Genomic DNA, 16,901 nt, shown 5'->3' on the forward strand with positions numbered 1-16,901 from the left:
GAAAAATCTGAGTTTGCTTCATGAATAAGTCAACTTGGGTTGTGTGCACCTACTGAAAATGGGCTGCAGCTACACTACAGACCCCCTACTCACGTCCTGAAAAATATTAAGAGAAATCTTCTCAATGTGCACTCATCTACTTTGTGTGGAAAGGGGAGAATCCCAACAATATAAAAAGGCATATGAGTAATAGCAAATGCTCTGGCTGGTTGGACAAAGACCTAGAATATTTGGGTTTGAGGCTAAGAAAGTCTGGGTAAGAGGCATATGGGTGGATATATGGGAGTGGACACCAATAAGGAAAATCTCTGATTTACATGTTAACATCCTCCAGGAAAGTTTGAACAGAGAAAAGTCCTGATTCAACAGTCAAGTAGAGAATAATTTGCTAGTTGACTTTCATCAGCCACTATCATCAGTCACTAGAGTACTGGCAAATGGATACATCAACTGAGTAGGCATGGGTCTGTCAGTATGGTCTCTCATTTATCAGCTACTGATGATACCAAATGCCCAATGTGCCAGCAGGAAAGATCAAGGCTGAGCCTCCAGTATGACACAGCAAACCCTGCAAATTTCCTAAGCTCTGTGGAAAACTAACTACATTAGACCTCTTCAACCTTGAAAGGGGTAGCAATTAATATTCACTGGAATTGGCATATATTTTTGCCTTTCACATTCATAGGATCTCATCCAGCACAGTTCATGTTTGACCCAACATTATGTCATTAATTGGTATAATGCAAATGTCTGGGATCCAAGAGGAGGTAGCAAGAGTGGTCTCATTTAACATCACTCTAAATTACCCATTTTGGTGAATTCATACTTCCTCTTGCTGTGACTCTTGATTCTGTAGGTTTAGAAGTCTTAATTCTCAGAAAAAGGAGAATACTTCTACCAGATGACATGCAAATATATTATTATATTTTAAACTAGAGCTGCCTCCCAGTTACCATCTTGAAAGGGGTAATTGATCCTTCATTCAAATCTTTTTCTCAGAGTTTGCTTTTTAGGGAAACTGACCTGCTACCATTTCCTTCTCAGTGAGGCATTCCTGACTACTATATTTAAAATTACACCTCCAACACTTCCCACTCCTCTTCCCTGCTTGGTTTTTCTCTTTGATGCCATCTAACCAAGCTATTTATTATACATAGGTATATTGTTTATTAAAACATGCAGGAGTGGAGAGTGCTACCCATTTTTTCTTTCCTGTACCCCAAGGTCTCTGTTTCAGCTAACAGTTGCCACAATAGTGCTGCTTAACAAACAAACCCAAAACTCAATGATTTTAAATAACAACTTGATCCACTCACAGTTATGCAGTTCAGTGAGATGAAATCTATTGTTTTTCCATTCTACACGTCCACATCCTCCGGGGCAGTTACTAGATACATCATCATTTAGAGTCTTTTGATTTGCTACTGTCTAGTAACATTCTTTATGTTATCTCATCTGTAATTTTTTTAATCTCTTCTTTAATATATATTTCATAGAAATCATACTTCTATAAATTCACCAAATTGATGCCTCTATTTTAAGCCTTTAACTAAAAAAAAAGTGTTACCTTTGATCATACCTAAAATATAGAATATGCAATATCATTTTCCAGAAGTTCTTCTTTATCTACTAGGCATGAAATATACTTTGGGATTTTGAAAGAAGATCACAAGACTTCATTGTCAACTATTTTATACCCATAGTCCCTATATTGTGATTTCAGGAAACTACTTCTGAAAGAAACTTTAAAGAATGCTTTTTCACTTTATCTCAATGCACAAAGATTTTATTTATGAACATTTTTATATATTTATATGCAAATAGTGTTTCTTTGATGCTTCATTTTTGAAGGCAAAGAAGACATATTTTGCCTCAGGCATTTCATTCCCATTATGAGCTTTATGGCAACAGACAATATATTGTAGGACTTTTAAAGAATTCTTGTAAAGAACTACATGGTAAGCCCATTTCTGTTTATGGAATTCTGATGTAGAAAAGCACTTCCAAAAAAATACATTATTAGAAAATTAACATGAAAGATTTGTGAACCAACAGATTTATTTTAATGAGATATGTTAAAGATTGAGATATACTGATTATTAAACAAAAGATATGGTATGAAATATTTATAAAAGTAGTCCACTAAAAAAAGCTGATTTGATTCTTTTATGAAAGAAATAGAATTTAAGCCAATTAAAACATTTATATCCACACACATATGCCATACATATTAGATATTCACCTGCATACATCAGTACACATATATGTACATACTCTATATGGGATACATTTTGCAAATGAAGAAAAAATGTCTTGCTTTTCAAAGCTAATTATTATCATCATGAAATTGATAGTCATTATCCACGAGTTGTATATAATTATGAGGTGTCATTTTTGATTAAAAATAAACATTACCTTCTCCCTCTCACTCACCCTCTGTTCTCTCTCTCTCAAATAAATAAATAAAAATAAAATCTTTAAAAGGGGGGGGCACCTAGGTGGCTCAGTGGGTTAAGCATCTGCCTTCAGCTCAGGTTATAATCCCAGGGTCCTGGGATCAAGCCCCACGTTGGGCTCTCTGCTTAGTGGGGAGTCTGTTTCTCCCTCTCACTCTCCCTCTGTGCTCTCTCTCTCTCTCTCAAATAAACAAATAATAATCTTTAAAAAAATAAACATTACTTACATCTTAAAGATAACATAACTTCCATACTTTGTTCCTTTTTTTAAATAATTTTTATTATAATATGTTAGTCACCATACAGTACATCCTTAGTTTTTGATGTAGTGTTCCATGATTCATTGATTGCGTATAACACCCAGTGCACCATGCAATACGTGCCCTCCTTACTACCCATCACTGGCCTATCCCAATCCCCCTCCTCTCTGAAGCCTTTTTTGTTTCCCAGAGTCCACAGTCTCTCATGGTTCATTCCCCTTCTGTTTACCCCCCCCTTCATTCTTCCCTTCCTTCTCCTACCGATCTCCCTGCTATTTCTTATGTTCCACAAGTGAGTGAAACCCTAGGATAATTGTCTTTCTCTGCTTGACTTATTTCACTTAGCATAATCTCCTCCTGTCTCTACTTCCATACCTTGTTCCTTATTAAAATTTGTGACTTTTTTTTACTTTAATTGGAATTTATATTAATATTAAGCTTAATATTATAAAAATATAAATATATAAAAAACATAATGTCTTCTAAAAAGTTATAACACATTAAGAAAAAAAAAAACACCAAAGGGGTGCCTCGGTGGCTCAGCCAGTTAAGTGGCTGACTTTGGCTCAGGTCATGATCCTGGGATCCCAGGGTCCTGGGATAGAGGCAGAGGGGGCTCCATGGCTCAGTGGGGGTTCTGCTTCTCCCTCTCCTTCTGCCCCTCCTCCTGTTCATGTTCTATCAAATAAAATCTTTTAAAAAAAGAGAGACCCACCAAAATAGCAACAAACAATGGAAATTAAAACAATAGAAGCAGTAATGGAATTGAAAGGAAAAAAATCTGTGGGATCAGGATATAACCCATCATGTGCACACAAGAAGGGTTTGATCCTATGGTATCAAAAATATTTATTCAAGTACCAATAAAGACAACATATTTAAGAAGAATGAGAAAAAGAAAGGAAGGCAGTGAGGAAAACTATCCTGTAAAATGACAACTCTTTTTATTTTCATAAAGCATTTTGTATATACACTGAAACTGAGAAACAAATATCCTAAAGACATATACATGATATGAGAGAGAGGGAAAGAGAAAGAGGGAAATGCCCTCTAATTTCAGAAATTACTCTTGGCCTCACTAGCGAATGACATGTGCTCATCTCCACAGATATGCTAGTAAAAGTGCACACCATTTAATTTTCTAGTGTATAAAAGCAACTCGTTGCCTAAAAAATCTTTAATATGGCAGAGTAACATTAGAAATATTGTGTTAAAAAGAGAGATTCTCCCCCAAATTCAAGACCTTAATAGTCCTAAGTCAATATAACTTCTCAATAAAATGTATTATCTATGCATTTTGTATAAAAAATATACTTCATATATACATACAAACCAAAACCACAAATATGCACTCACCACGATATACATTTTTCATAGGTGCATAGAGAAAATTCAAATTCTCTGGTTAATGGCTTACATTTGTTTCAAATAAAAATATTAAACTCTAGCATTCTCACCTAGTTAGTTAAAATTTATTATGGTATCACAATTTTTCTATTTTGTAAATATCTACTTATTTGATTGCCTTAGGTCAGGTTTTAAAAACTACATGCATATTCATAGCTATAATTTTTTGTCATAATACTAAAAATGATATTATGAAATTGATTTTAAGTTTGCAAAGACAATCATGAGAAATGAATGTAACTCAAGCAAGTGTCTTGTTATTTAGATATAATTTTCCTGATTTCTTGACATCACATAAATACAAATACCAATATTTACACATACTATATGTACATAATATGTTTTATACATCATGTAAAACATCACTAAAATAACGGATTTTGGGGGCACCTGGGTGGCTCAGTTGGTTAGGCAGCTGCCTTTAGCACAGGATCCTGGGATTGAGCCACACAGCTGGCTCCCCGTTCGGCAAGGGTCTGCTTCTCCCTCTGCCCCTCCCCTCACTCATGCTCACTCTCTCTCTCTCAAATAAAAAATAAAATATTTAAAATAACAGATTTTTAAAAGCATACTAAATAATGCGACACAAAATGAGAATAAAATTTCATTGTGTATGTCTTTAAAATTCCAAAGTATTTGAAAAGGAATATCATATTTTTAGCTAGTGATAGAAAAATTTCCAGATGGTAAAAATGTGAATGATAAAAATAGACAAATTGAAATTAGAACTGTGATGGATTAATTTCCTTTTGGTTGTCCTTATGTTGTTTATATTCATGCCAGGTACGTGAGCCAATAGTCTTGAACGACACCCTCCGTAAAGAAAAGGGAAGGACGATTTCTAAAGTAGTTTTCAATAACGTTTGCAATTTGAAAATCAAAATAACTATCCATACACACTCAAAATCTTGGTTCCCTTGCCATGTTTGGTTTTCAAAATATGTGCCTTAAATTTTAAAAGCCCTTCCTTCCACACACTTTGGGATGTAAATGTATATTAGATGAGTAATAGAAATAATGTGGTTAAACGTGGGTCTTTAGCTTGTCTGTGAAAACAAAATTTTCCTCAATTGTCAAAAGAGGCAATGAAAACATTCCCAATTGTAACAGGCTCACTAATTTTCTGTGAAAAGTAAAAATGAATTTATCAAACACTCATGAAACAAAGTAGGCATAAAAGCATAATTTGGCTGAAGTGAAGGTAAATTTTCCAATTGACTCTTCTTTATATCTAAAATTATTTTTTATCAATGAATGATAAGATTCCACAATAGCCCAAGAAAGGTACTAGCAATGTTCAGTAGCAATGTTTTGGGGTTTGAAAAAGCAACAGTGAAAGCTGATTTTTAATCCTCCAAACTCCTGCAAGGAATGTCCTTTTGGCAGTTACTTAGCTAAAGACCACCTGTGGAAAAGGCTTGGCATGTGCTGGATTCTTTTTTTTCCTAGAGGAAAATAGCATGAAATATCACACGGTGATGCATGCAGTAAAACATAGATTAATGGAAATGCTCTGATATTTGGAAGTCTTAACAACTAGCTGCAGAAAATCTTTTCCTTGTGTTCAATATTTGTTATTGATAACTATTTTATTCTAATATTTACCAAACATGTCTCAAAATGCCCACATATATCCCAAGACTAAGGGTTCTGTGATTAAATACCTGTGACAAATGCTGGAATGAACACACTAAACCCCTGTCTTTGGCATGGGGATCCTCAGACATAGTAGTATGCTAATGAGAAACATGGGTCTCCAGGAGGGCATTCCTGACTGCGGTTGTTCCAATACATAAGCTTAACTCATACATCTGCTAGAGTCCTCTTGCCCTTCCGTTCCTAGGGGATTGCCCCAAAATTTGAACTCTCATTCTTAAGATTTTGAAAGTCTTTGGCCTACTACCGATTTTTTGCAAACTCCCTGAAGGATCTGAGATGGCCTGAAGAAAAGAAAAGTTTTAGAGTCCTGAAGCTTATTTAATTTTGTAAGCAGCTTCTAAGAAAAAGTAACGCAACGGTACAAATACATAATAAGGCATAAAAATTAATATTAATATTCACCTGAGAGGAAAGAAGCAATCACAACCAACAGTGCATACTTTTAAAGCTGATAAGTTCCATAAACATCACAATATCCAGAAAAAATATTTTTATTGTCTGAAAGTTTTATTATACTTTTATTATAATTTTTAGTTATACATTTTTCGATACTTTCTTTATAACAATTTTGTAATAACTTTTCTGTAGAGAAAATAAATCCCTCTCCTAGCATAGGTGATTAAAATTCGGTTTTTATTTTTGAAAATTTAGAAAAGTTACTTTCAATTTAACAGACTGTTCTTAATGATGTCATATAAGTATTTAGGACAGTTGTCAAATTTGGGGAATTTTTCTACCAAATTTCTTTTATATATGGACTGTAATATTTTAGTGTGTATTCAATTTTTCTTGTGTATTAACCAATATTAACTATTCTTTGAATTGATGATGCTCATTCACCACTTTCTCTCCAATGTCTGTTGAAGTGACATGTTAGTTATGTATGTTATCATTAGTGATATCAGTATTTTGTGTTAATCTAACAGTTTAATGTGTATATTATAATCTATGTGATCTATCTCTATTTACCCTGCATGTTGGTATTTAGTTTTCTTTAGGCTCTCTATTTTGTCATCCAGTATTTAACAAATGGATTGTTTTGTTTGTGAATTTATGAATGCCAAGTATTCTTTACTAGCAACTCTTAGAAAAAGTTCAGAGAATTCAGAAGGGAGAAAATGCTTTCTTCAACAGCAAGAAGAGATGCCAATTCCACCTGGGATTATAAATTGAGGCCAGAGAACCTACATTGATGAGATACCAAATTAAGAATAGTGACAAGGGTATCAATGTATTACTTTGTGGTCCCGGACACAGAATCAAATAAACATGTAAACTTTAACCATCCTTGTCTATTTTCTATAATCATAACAAATGTAATTGCAATTTACTTGCAAAATAAATAAATTTTCCCAAGACCCTGCCACGTAATGTTGATTGTTAGAACTTGTAGAACTAATAATCTTTAGTATAAAATGGCCTTGCTTGTCAATTGGTTATCTTGTGTAATAATGTACAAACTGGAATCTCTGATTGATGAAGACATGACTATTGAGTCCTTTTTTTTTCTTTTCATAGTAAGTGAATCTTAAGAATTTTATTTGTCTGGCTTCCTTTTGTGTGTAAAGGGGAATAAGTGATGGCTCTGCTGGATTCTTCATATGAATTAAATCTATAAAGAGTATTTCCCATCCACAGTCATAGATCTTAATTTGTTAAATGTGATCCTTTTTAGTTGATATTTAGAATGTTTTCATTGATATTTACTCATGACACAAATGAGACTGGCCTGTATTTTTCTTTTTGATGTTTTCATTGTCAGGTTTGGTATCAGTGTAAAAGATTTCCCCTAAAAGTAAGTTGAAATTTTTATTTTTGAGACATGATGAAAAGCTTAAATAGCATTGAAATTATCTAGACATTACGGCATAAATAGAACCTTGGGCCTTTTTCTTGGTTTGGTTTTGTTGGGGAGAGGAGGTGATGTTAAATCTTTAAAGAGTCTGATTCTTCTAGGTTGCTATATTGAGTTCATCTCTCTTGAAGTTAATTTGATTCAGTTATATTTTCTTTGAAAACTATTTCTTCCATCCAAGTTTCAATAGAGAGGAGCAAATTATTCATGGTAGTCCCCGGTCAAGAAAACAGAAGCCACTCTGGGTATTCAAATAGAGGACATTTAATGCAGGGAATTGGTTATTCAAGTGATGGGAAAGCTGACTGGCTGCACAGAAAGCAGTAAGGAATCCCAAAGGAAGCAATAGCAAGATGTTGCTACCCTACATGGATAGAGGAAGCAGGGAGTGTAACCAGAGCCCAGAAATCAGGGCTGTCAGGTGACAAGAACCCAGCAGGAGAGGCCTCAGGCAAGCTGGGACCATGAAAGGGAGGGACTGTCTAGTGAGAGCTAGAATCACAGACAAGATGTAGATGGCATTATCTAAATGTGGGAGTCAGAAAATATCCTGAATTTTCCTTGGTGCTTTTCCTAGCCTATTCTCAGAAGACAGACAGCTGGGGAGCTGGGGAAATATAGTTCTCACTGATACAGAGCGGAACAAGGAAATCCAGGGAATGGATCTGGGACCAATCAGGACATGAATTTTTAATTTTCTTTGATATTGCCCCACTATCTTTTAATTTACATATAAATTTGTATAGATTATACTTCATATCATGTTTAGGATAGGCTGAGGATCTGTTTCACTCCTTTTTTCAAAGCTGCAGACACTGCCCATTTCTAGTAATATGGTGTACTAGATGCTGGAAAAGCTACTGCTTCAGAAATTTTGGATTCAATATGTGATTACATTATGTACAGAGCTGCCAAGCACAGCCTCAGTCAGCATCACTCTCCAAATGTGTACAGTATTTGATTCGTAGACAGAGAATTCTCCATAATATTACATGGGAACAAGGCACTCACTTCAGAGCAAAGGAGTTGTGACTGTGGGCACATTCCCATTGGATTCACTGCCCTTATCACAGACCACACCACTCAGAAGCTGCCAGCCTGAAAGAGCAGTCAAAAGGCCAGTTTGGAATGGATACCCCGAGAGCTTGGGCCCATCCTCCAGGACCATTATATCACCCTATATCAACACACATTGTATTTTCCTGTGTTCCCAGCAGGTAGAGTGCGCGAAACTGGGAAACGCAGAATAGATAGACATTCCACTTTTATTATAAACTCACATTGTCTTCTTGGGGAAATTTGTTCTTCTTATCCCCTCAACTTTAGTCTCTATACATGGGATGTGCTATATAAGTGCTCACTATTATTTTTGTTTTATGTTAATGGTAAATTATTATTCGATATTGCAAGAAGACAAATGCAGATGAGTTGTTTTTCATCATAGGCAAGAAAGTGCTCTTAAATAAAAAGTCTGTATCAAAAGCCCATAATAAAATGCACCTACATAAAATGTATATAATAACATGTAATGATCCAAAACATAATAATATATGAATATATGTCTTTCAGAGTTACCAAGAGGTCATAATTGCCCATTTTTTACCCTCTGCATTGTCTTGACCAAATTTTTGTATGTGTCTCTCTAAATAAGAATTTCTATCCCTAATCTCTTAAAAATCACCTGAAATTTTCAAGACTTTAACTATCTTGATTTTTCTTACAATTCCAGTTGACAGATCAATACTCTTACCATCTAAAACACATTTTGTTTGTGAATTATAACTTATTATGGAACTAGTAATGATCATTTGGCAAGCAACTGTGGTTGAAGATATAAGTACTCTTAAGAGCCATGCCAGTATCATCAGGAGTTAAAGACAATAGGTATATTGGAATAGAGTGCATAGTTCAAATAACATTGTTGTCTGCCTCAACTGGAAAATAGGAGAAGCTCTAAATATATAACTTGAATAAGAACACACATTTTCAAGAACATGACATGCTAAAAAATAGAATCTCAAAAACCCACCCAGAGTGGAAGTGAACAAATAAATTGCCATAAGAATTATCTTTATCAATGCTGATTATTGCAGTGAAGACTTTGTTCAAAAATAGAAAATATGTGGGAGGTTATAAAGGAAAATGTCTCACTAAATCTTAAGGCCCTGTGGAGTTTATAAAAATTGCAGCTATAAGAAGAAGGAGAAGGTGAGGAAGAGGAAGAAGAAGCAGAGAAGAAACCGAAGAAGAGCAGCAGCAGAAGAGCAGAAACTTTTTCTTTCAAAGGACCGCTGGTAAGTATCAATGCCAATTTAAAAACATGACCCATTGCTTATCCCTTGACACAAGCAAAATTTCAGGCATCAAACAGATCCATATTTTAAATAAAAATATAATCCCAATTCTGGTATGCTACTGATTGACATGAAAAGGGCCACAGACTCTTGAGAAATGAGAATTTTTAAAAATATAATTGGTCTTCTAGTAAGCTTACAATTATACTAGGACTTCTATTAAATAACTTCTTTAATATGTTCTGCATTAAATATTTTGCCTCCCAGAAATCCATAACCCCAGATTAACCACAAGAAAGTATCAAACACAAATTCTCAAAAAATACCTGACTTGGCACTCTTCAAAGCTGTCAAGGTCATGAGAAACAAAGAAGGCTGGAAAACCATCATAGACTGGAGGAGGCAAGGAAGAGACATTATGATTAAATGCAATGTAATATCCTGAATTAGATCTTGGAACAGAAAAAGATCATAACTGGAAAAATCCAAATAAAGCCTATATTTCAGCTAACACCATTGCAGCAATGTTAATTTCTTGGTTCTGACAAATGATTATGTAAAATACTATCATTTGGAAAAGCTAGGTGAAGGGTGTACAGGAACACTCCATACTACCCTTGCAACTTCCTATAGATCTGAAATTATTCTAAAATAAAAATTTGTTAAATATATATATATATATATATATATATATATATACACATAAAACAATGACACATTAAGTGGCTTTCTTTGTGACATATTTTTGAAGGTGCAACTGCAGCACCAGTTTGGAAAGGATACCCTGAGAGGTTGGGCCCCATCCTCCACGATCCCTATATCACCCTATATCAACACACATTGTATGTTGCTGCGTCCCCAGCAGGTAGAATGCATGAAACTGGGAACCACAGAATAGATACAGACATTCCACTCTTATTATAAACTCACATTGTCTTCTTGGGGATATTTCTTTTAGGACTAGATAATACTGTATTGCTTTAATGATTAGGAAATTCTCTTCACTGTTTTCACTATTAACACTACTGGGAGGGTTACAAAGATGTAACAAATAAACACACATATCACATCTACTGGATATTAAAGATAAATAATATTTGTGTGCAGGAATAGTAGGTTTGATTCTCTCAAGCCCATCTTAAATTTAACTGAAACTGGTATGCTCCTGTTAATAATAATATCAAGATAAATATTCTTCAAGGTTATAAGACTTTTAAATTTTATAGTAATAATTAACCAATAATACTGCATATCTGGCATTATGCTATACACTTCGTTCACTGATTTATTTAACAAATATTTGATAAAGTGCATAAAATGTGCCTAACACTGTTCTAGAAACTCGAGATACACCAATAAGCAAAAAAGATACCATCTGCTACAGAACTTACACCCTAATATGGGAGAGAGGCAGGAAATAAATTATGCAACAAATTTATAATATCAGGAAAAGGTAAATACAATCAGGAAAAGTAAATTGGGGGAGGGGAGAATAGCTATTTTAGACACACAGCTGTTCAATGGAGATGACATTTGAAGAGATCTGAGTGAAGTAAATATAGGATGCTATGAGAAAGATATTCCAAGCAGAGAAATGAACAAGTTAAAACAATAATAAGCAGGAGCATGCTGGAAAAATCATAAAACAACATATAAACAAATATAATCATATAAACAACAAATCATAAAAAACAATAGCTGTCATTATCTATAGTTGATAAACAAATCACTAATTAAACATAATACTTAGAGATAGAAAGGTTAGTACTAAATTAATTATAGAAAATGCTTGCAGATATCTCCAGGGAGTCATGCTATTACTAAGGAAGGGAGGGAAGAGAGGTTTCCTGTTTCACAATAAGCCTTCCTGAAATATCTGATGCTTTACCATGTGCGTATACCTTATTACTTTGCTCAAGGTTAAAATACTATATCTAACTCTAAGACTTCAGTCAGTACTCCCATACTTCTGCATTATAATTATGCATTACAATTATCAGATGTATACCCAGTAGGAGGACTATGCTTGTATAAATATGCTTATAAATATTCAATTTTAAAATAGGAATTGAAAATCCCTGCTATTAACTTTGCAAAGTTGGATCTATATGTTTTCTGTTCTCCCTTCTCTGAATGTGTTCAGCCCCTACATCCACTTTCTGTTCTTCAAACTCACTAAGCCTCACCCCCTTCTAAAATCTGAAATAATTTGTAAATTGTTGACTAAAATTCTCAATCCTCATCAGAACTAACAATCACTTCAGGTAACTTCAATCCTCAAGCATACTGCCCAGTTAAAAGTTTAAGACAAGTTTCTGTGTTCAGAAACATTGTGAACATGACAAAATACATATTTTCTTTCCTCCATGTCAGCACTTTATAGAAGTCTCTTAAAGAGTTCTGGGGGAGATCAGTTTATAATCACACGTGGAAAATAAGAACAGGAAATACAAAAACATTCAGCATGGTAACACTTTGATGAGTTGCACATGTTATTACTTCCTGTGCAAATTCTTTGGGAAGAGCACTTTGGAGACATTTGTCATAAGTACTGAAAATAATGGGTCACGTTGATATAAATATTAAAATCTATAGAGCCTGTGTTTATTGTTTTGGTTGTCAGTCAAAGGCATCATCAAACTGTAACATAATGCTTAAATATTACCTAATAAGTGGGAACACGTCTTCCTCAGATACTCTCTATTGATAGTAATGTACTTAAATATTTGATTCTTTTCAGTAAGATGTGTGAATAAGTTGAACTATTTGAGAACAAGAGTAAATTAAAAAAGCATTACATCAAGGATCAAAGAGTTGAAAAGAGCGCCTATTTTTCTAAATATTCTTTTACCCTTTAAAATACGTTTTTCGTAGTCACTCCCATTTTTTCTCTTTCCTGAAGCACATAACATTATATATTAAACTTCCAGATGTTCACGATCAAACTAAGTGTCTTCACTTTAGTTAAATCCACATTAGCTTTTCCTAATTGTTAAAGTAAAATAATCAAATAGCTGAAGAAGAAATTGATAATAACTGGTGAGCTATCTCAGCAAATCTAGTGTCTTCAGTCATATCAAAAAGAAAACTTCATTCGTAGACACCTGGTGCATCATAAGGACTGCATTTTGTTTTCTTTTAACATTGGTATTTGTAAAAGTATGTCCAACCTGGGTAAAAATTACTGGAGATTAGTATTTATGCTACATATTATTCTTTAATAATGTGAAATTTAAATATAAATGGATATAGCACATAATGGGTGATGAAGCACTGTCACTTCCAGGAAATTCACACCCAAAGTAATGTGAAATTCTTAAAGAATGCCTAAAATATGCAAATGTTATTTAATGAAGATATTCATCAAGTATATATCACGTAGGTCAACTATGTGCCAAGCACTATGTGATGCCCTGGTGATGCAAAGTAAATGGAGAAAGTCCAGTGCTCACAGTCTATAGCTGGACATAATAAGCATGCCTTCTCGGGGGAGGGGGATCTGAAATGAGTTTATGAGAAGTGAGGAGGAAACAGCTTCCAGGCAAAGGAAGCACCGAAACATGACTCATGAGGTAACATCACACAGCTGTTTCAGAGATGGTGTGAAGGATGACTTGGGTGAGCTTTAGAAGACAATGCTGGAAAACATGGATGGAAGAGTGATCAAGAAAAGCTTTACATGCTTTGCTAAGTTGTTTGAACATTATTGTATATACAGAAACTGGAATTGCTTTGAATGTTTTTGGCAAGAATTTAATATTCTAGAGCTTTCTAGGATTGAGAAAATGCTTATCTATGTAGATCAATAAGCTATCAATTTAAGATATTTCTTTTTATAAGCAAGTCAATTATTCCTCTTTAAAAAGGAACTCAGTTAATTCTACTCTTCCTGTATTTCTCAATTATTACTTCTGCAACATAAACTGACACGTAAATGTAGCTGTCTTTAAAATTACAATAGTTAGCACTCCGAAAGTCATTTCCACTTCAACTGTCCCTTCCTAACCATTATCAGAAATCTAAATTGTATCAAAGGAAAATACAGAATTTTGTAATTTTCTAGCCATCTTCCTTTTCACTGTAAAGATCTGGAAACTAAGACTGAAAAGAGAAGACCATTTCCCCAAGTCTTAGAGCTCTGCCCTGGAATGCAAGCCTTCCTAAAAAGGCAGGATTTTACCATAAGTTATTCCTCAATAAACTCTACTTCCAAGAAAATGAGCACTGTTATGGGCATACACACATTGGGGGAAAATATTACAGAAAAAATTATGCACAGAAATGATGAGGAGACTAAGTACTTTAATTTGTGTAACACTAGGACGTTATCATTTTGTTATCTTTTTTTTTTTACATGTGTCATTCTCATAAAAACCCATGCAAGTAGGAAGAGAATATTATCTCATATTTACATGTAAGGATAACTGAAACTCTGAAGAATTACAACTCTTGCCTTACGTAACACAGCCAGGAGCAGCAGAAAATGATCTAAACTCTGGGCTTTTAAATCTAGGTCAAACATTTTCAAACACGGCTTCTGTCCTCTACCCTACTCCCCACCCTGCCCATAGAAACTGGCAAAATACAGTAAAAAGTTCCATTTCTAAAAACTGATAAACCACACAAACTCAATGAAATAGACTAGATACATCCTACATATCCTCTACTTTTTTTTTTTTTAATTTATAAAAATGAGGATAGCAGTATTTCCCTCAGGAGGATTCACAGGATGAAGGATTATGAGAGTATGTCCATGCTAGTCCCAGACAGTGACTGTCACACAGTACACACTCAATAGACATTAGCTCCATTCTGCCCTTGTTATATCTTGGTATTAGTCTACGCCCATACTTCTCAAATTGGGCTATCCCTGTGAGTAGGACGGTGGTGACATACTAGATGATATACAGCTGAAAATGATCCTCTGGGTGCTTCAATTTTATTCACATTTTGGATGGATATTAAATAATTTAAGCAATCGGTAATTGTACCTTTGTTAAAATAAACTCAGACAAGTGAGAAAATAAAAAAAAAAGCTGATGTATATTTTTGGGATTTTAAAGAAATTATATTCTTATAGATTACTTTGGACAATGCCTGTATTTGTTCTATGCTGTGATTGGCATTTTACTGGAAAGGTGTGAGAAGCAAGCAAGAGAAAATTTTAAGATAAACTATATATAACCACTTTCAAAATCTTCAGCAGGATCTTCTAAATCTGAGCATATGCCTATCCTAAATCCAGCTATTCCATTCCTGGGTATATGCCTAGCAGAAATGTATACATATGTGCACCAAAAACCATGCAATCAAATGTTTATAGCAATACTCTGCTATATCTCCAAACTTGAAACTACTCAAAATGCCTGCAGGAGTAGAACTGATAAATTATGGTTGTTCACAAGGAATGCACAGACATGCTAATCAATGATCTAAAATCATATGCAGCACAGGATGAATTTCAAGACATAACATTAAATGACAATGACTAGAAACAAGAGTATACACAGTATAACTCAACTTTTATAAAGACCAGAAACAAGCAAAACTAATCTACACCGACAGATTTCGGGATAACAGTTACTGTTGGGGAGAGGAAGTAATCAAAAAAGGGCACAAGGGGCTACTGTTTCTTACTCTGCTGCTGGTGACACAGGTTATTCAGTTTGGGGAAATTCCTTGAACAGCATCCACTCAAAATAAGTGTTATTTTCAAATGCATATTATAGTTTAGTAAGGTTTTTTTTTTTAATTAAAGAGATAGAAAAAGGATCTATCAGAATTTCACAGATTATTGTTCCATTATATTTAGAGGCTATGACTGAAGATAGTCCTAGTTTTCATGGAGATGGATATTGTACTGGGAATTTCTAATACTAAAACATGGATTTTTATTCCATATTGGATTCTAAAGTTTTACTCTAAAAATGTAAATGTACTTGAAATGATTTTGAAATATCTATAGAAAAAAACTTTTTATGGTAATATTTTGATCTGTATGCTTTAAAAAAAGAACTATATTATATGCTTACTTCAGTGAATTTGATTTTACAAAAAAGATATATTTAATAATTTACAAAGCTATATTTCAAGAACTCTGCTTTCTGTCCATTTGTATAAACACACTAGAAAGTACTTAAAGGCAAGAGCTTTGTCTCATTTATTTTGCCATTTCCACTACCTCGCATAGATTGTGGTAGGTGCTTGATGCGTGTTTCTAAATCCAAGAATAACAGGTGATAGATGAGTTAAGATGCAGGGAAGATAAGTATTGTCTACTTTTTGTTTTCCTTTTTTTAATCACACCCTGGTCCATCTTCCCTAGGTAACATGCCATGAGGATATTCCAGCAGCCCTCTAGAGAAGGCCTCATGGCAAAGAACCTGAGGCCTTTTGCCAGCAGCCAATACCCGCTCAACAGCTATGTGAGAAAGCTACAATGGAGGCATGCCCACATCCCCAGTTAATATTTCAAGTGACTACATGCTGACCAATATCTTAGCTGAAACCACATGAGCGATCCCAAACTAGAATGACTTGGGTAAGTCATTCCTGAATTCCCGACCAACAATAAAGTGAGATGGTAAACATTTTTGTTGTAAACCAATTTTTAAGGTAATTGGTTACACATCAACAGATAATCAATACACCACATTTTGTTGATTATGAACAAAGCTGCTGTAAAACTTAGTCTTTGTGTGGACATATCATTCATTTCTCTCTTGGAGTGAGTTCTCTGGATTGTATGGTTTATATATATGGCTGCACAATGTTGCCTTTCTACAGGCAACACGAAAGATCCAATGGTCCTGCAACTTTTCAGCTCTTGGTGTTCTCAGCTGCTGTTTGAATTTTCTGCTGTTGCTTACTTATTTGTTTTAGCTATCGAATGGGTAGGTAGGGGTATCTCATTGGAGTTTAATGTGCACTTCGTTAAGGAGCATCTTTTCATGGGCTTACTTGCCTGTCA

At 34.4% G+C, this 16,901-nt stretch overlaps 1 long non-coding RNA gene across 4 annotated transcripts in view; it reads right to left on the bottom strand.

Annotated features, from left to right (window-relative positions):
- Nucleotides 1–16,901, bottom strand: part of LOC123793334 (uncharacterized) — a 500,602-nt gene that overhangs the window by 50,934 nt on the left and 432,767 nt on the right. For all 4 annotated transcript variants that reach the window (XR_015726465.1, XR_015726466.1, XR_006779913.2 and 1 more), the window contains one exon: nucleotides 10,258–10,324. This is a non-coding gene — a long non-coding RNA (uncharacterized LOC123793334). The remainder of the gene's footprint in view (nucleotides 1–10,257; nucleotides 10,325–16,901) is intronic.

The sequence above is a fragment of the Ursus americanus genome, chromosome 13 (genome assembly GCF_024610735.1).
Source record: "Ursus americanus isolate L20-20 chromosome 13, mUrsAme1.1.p, whole genome shotgun sequence".
In the NCBI taxonomy this organism is placed as follows: domain Eukaryota; kingdom Metazoa; phylum Chordata; class Mammalia; order Carnivora; family Ursidae; genus Ursus; species Ursus americanus.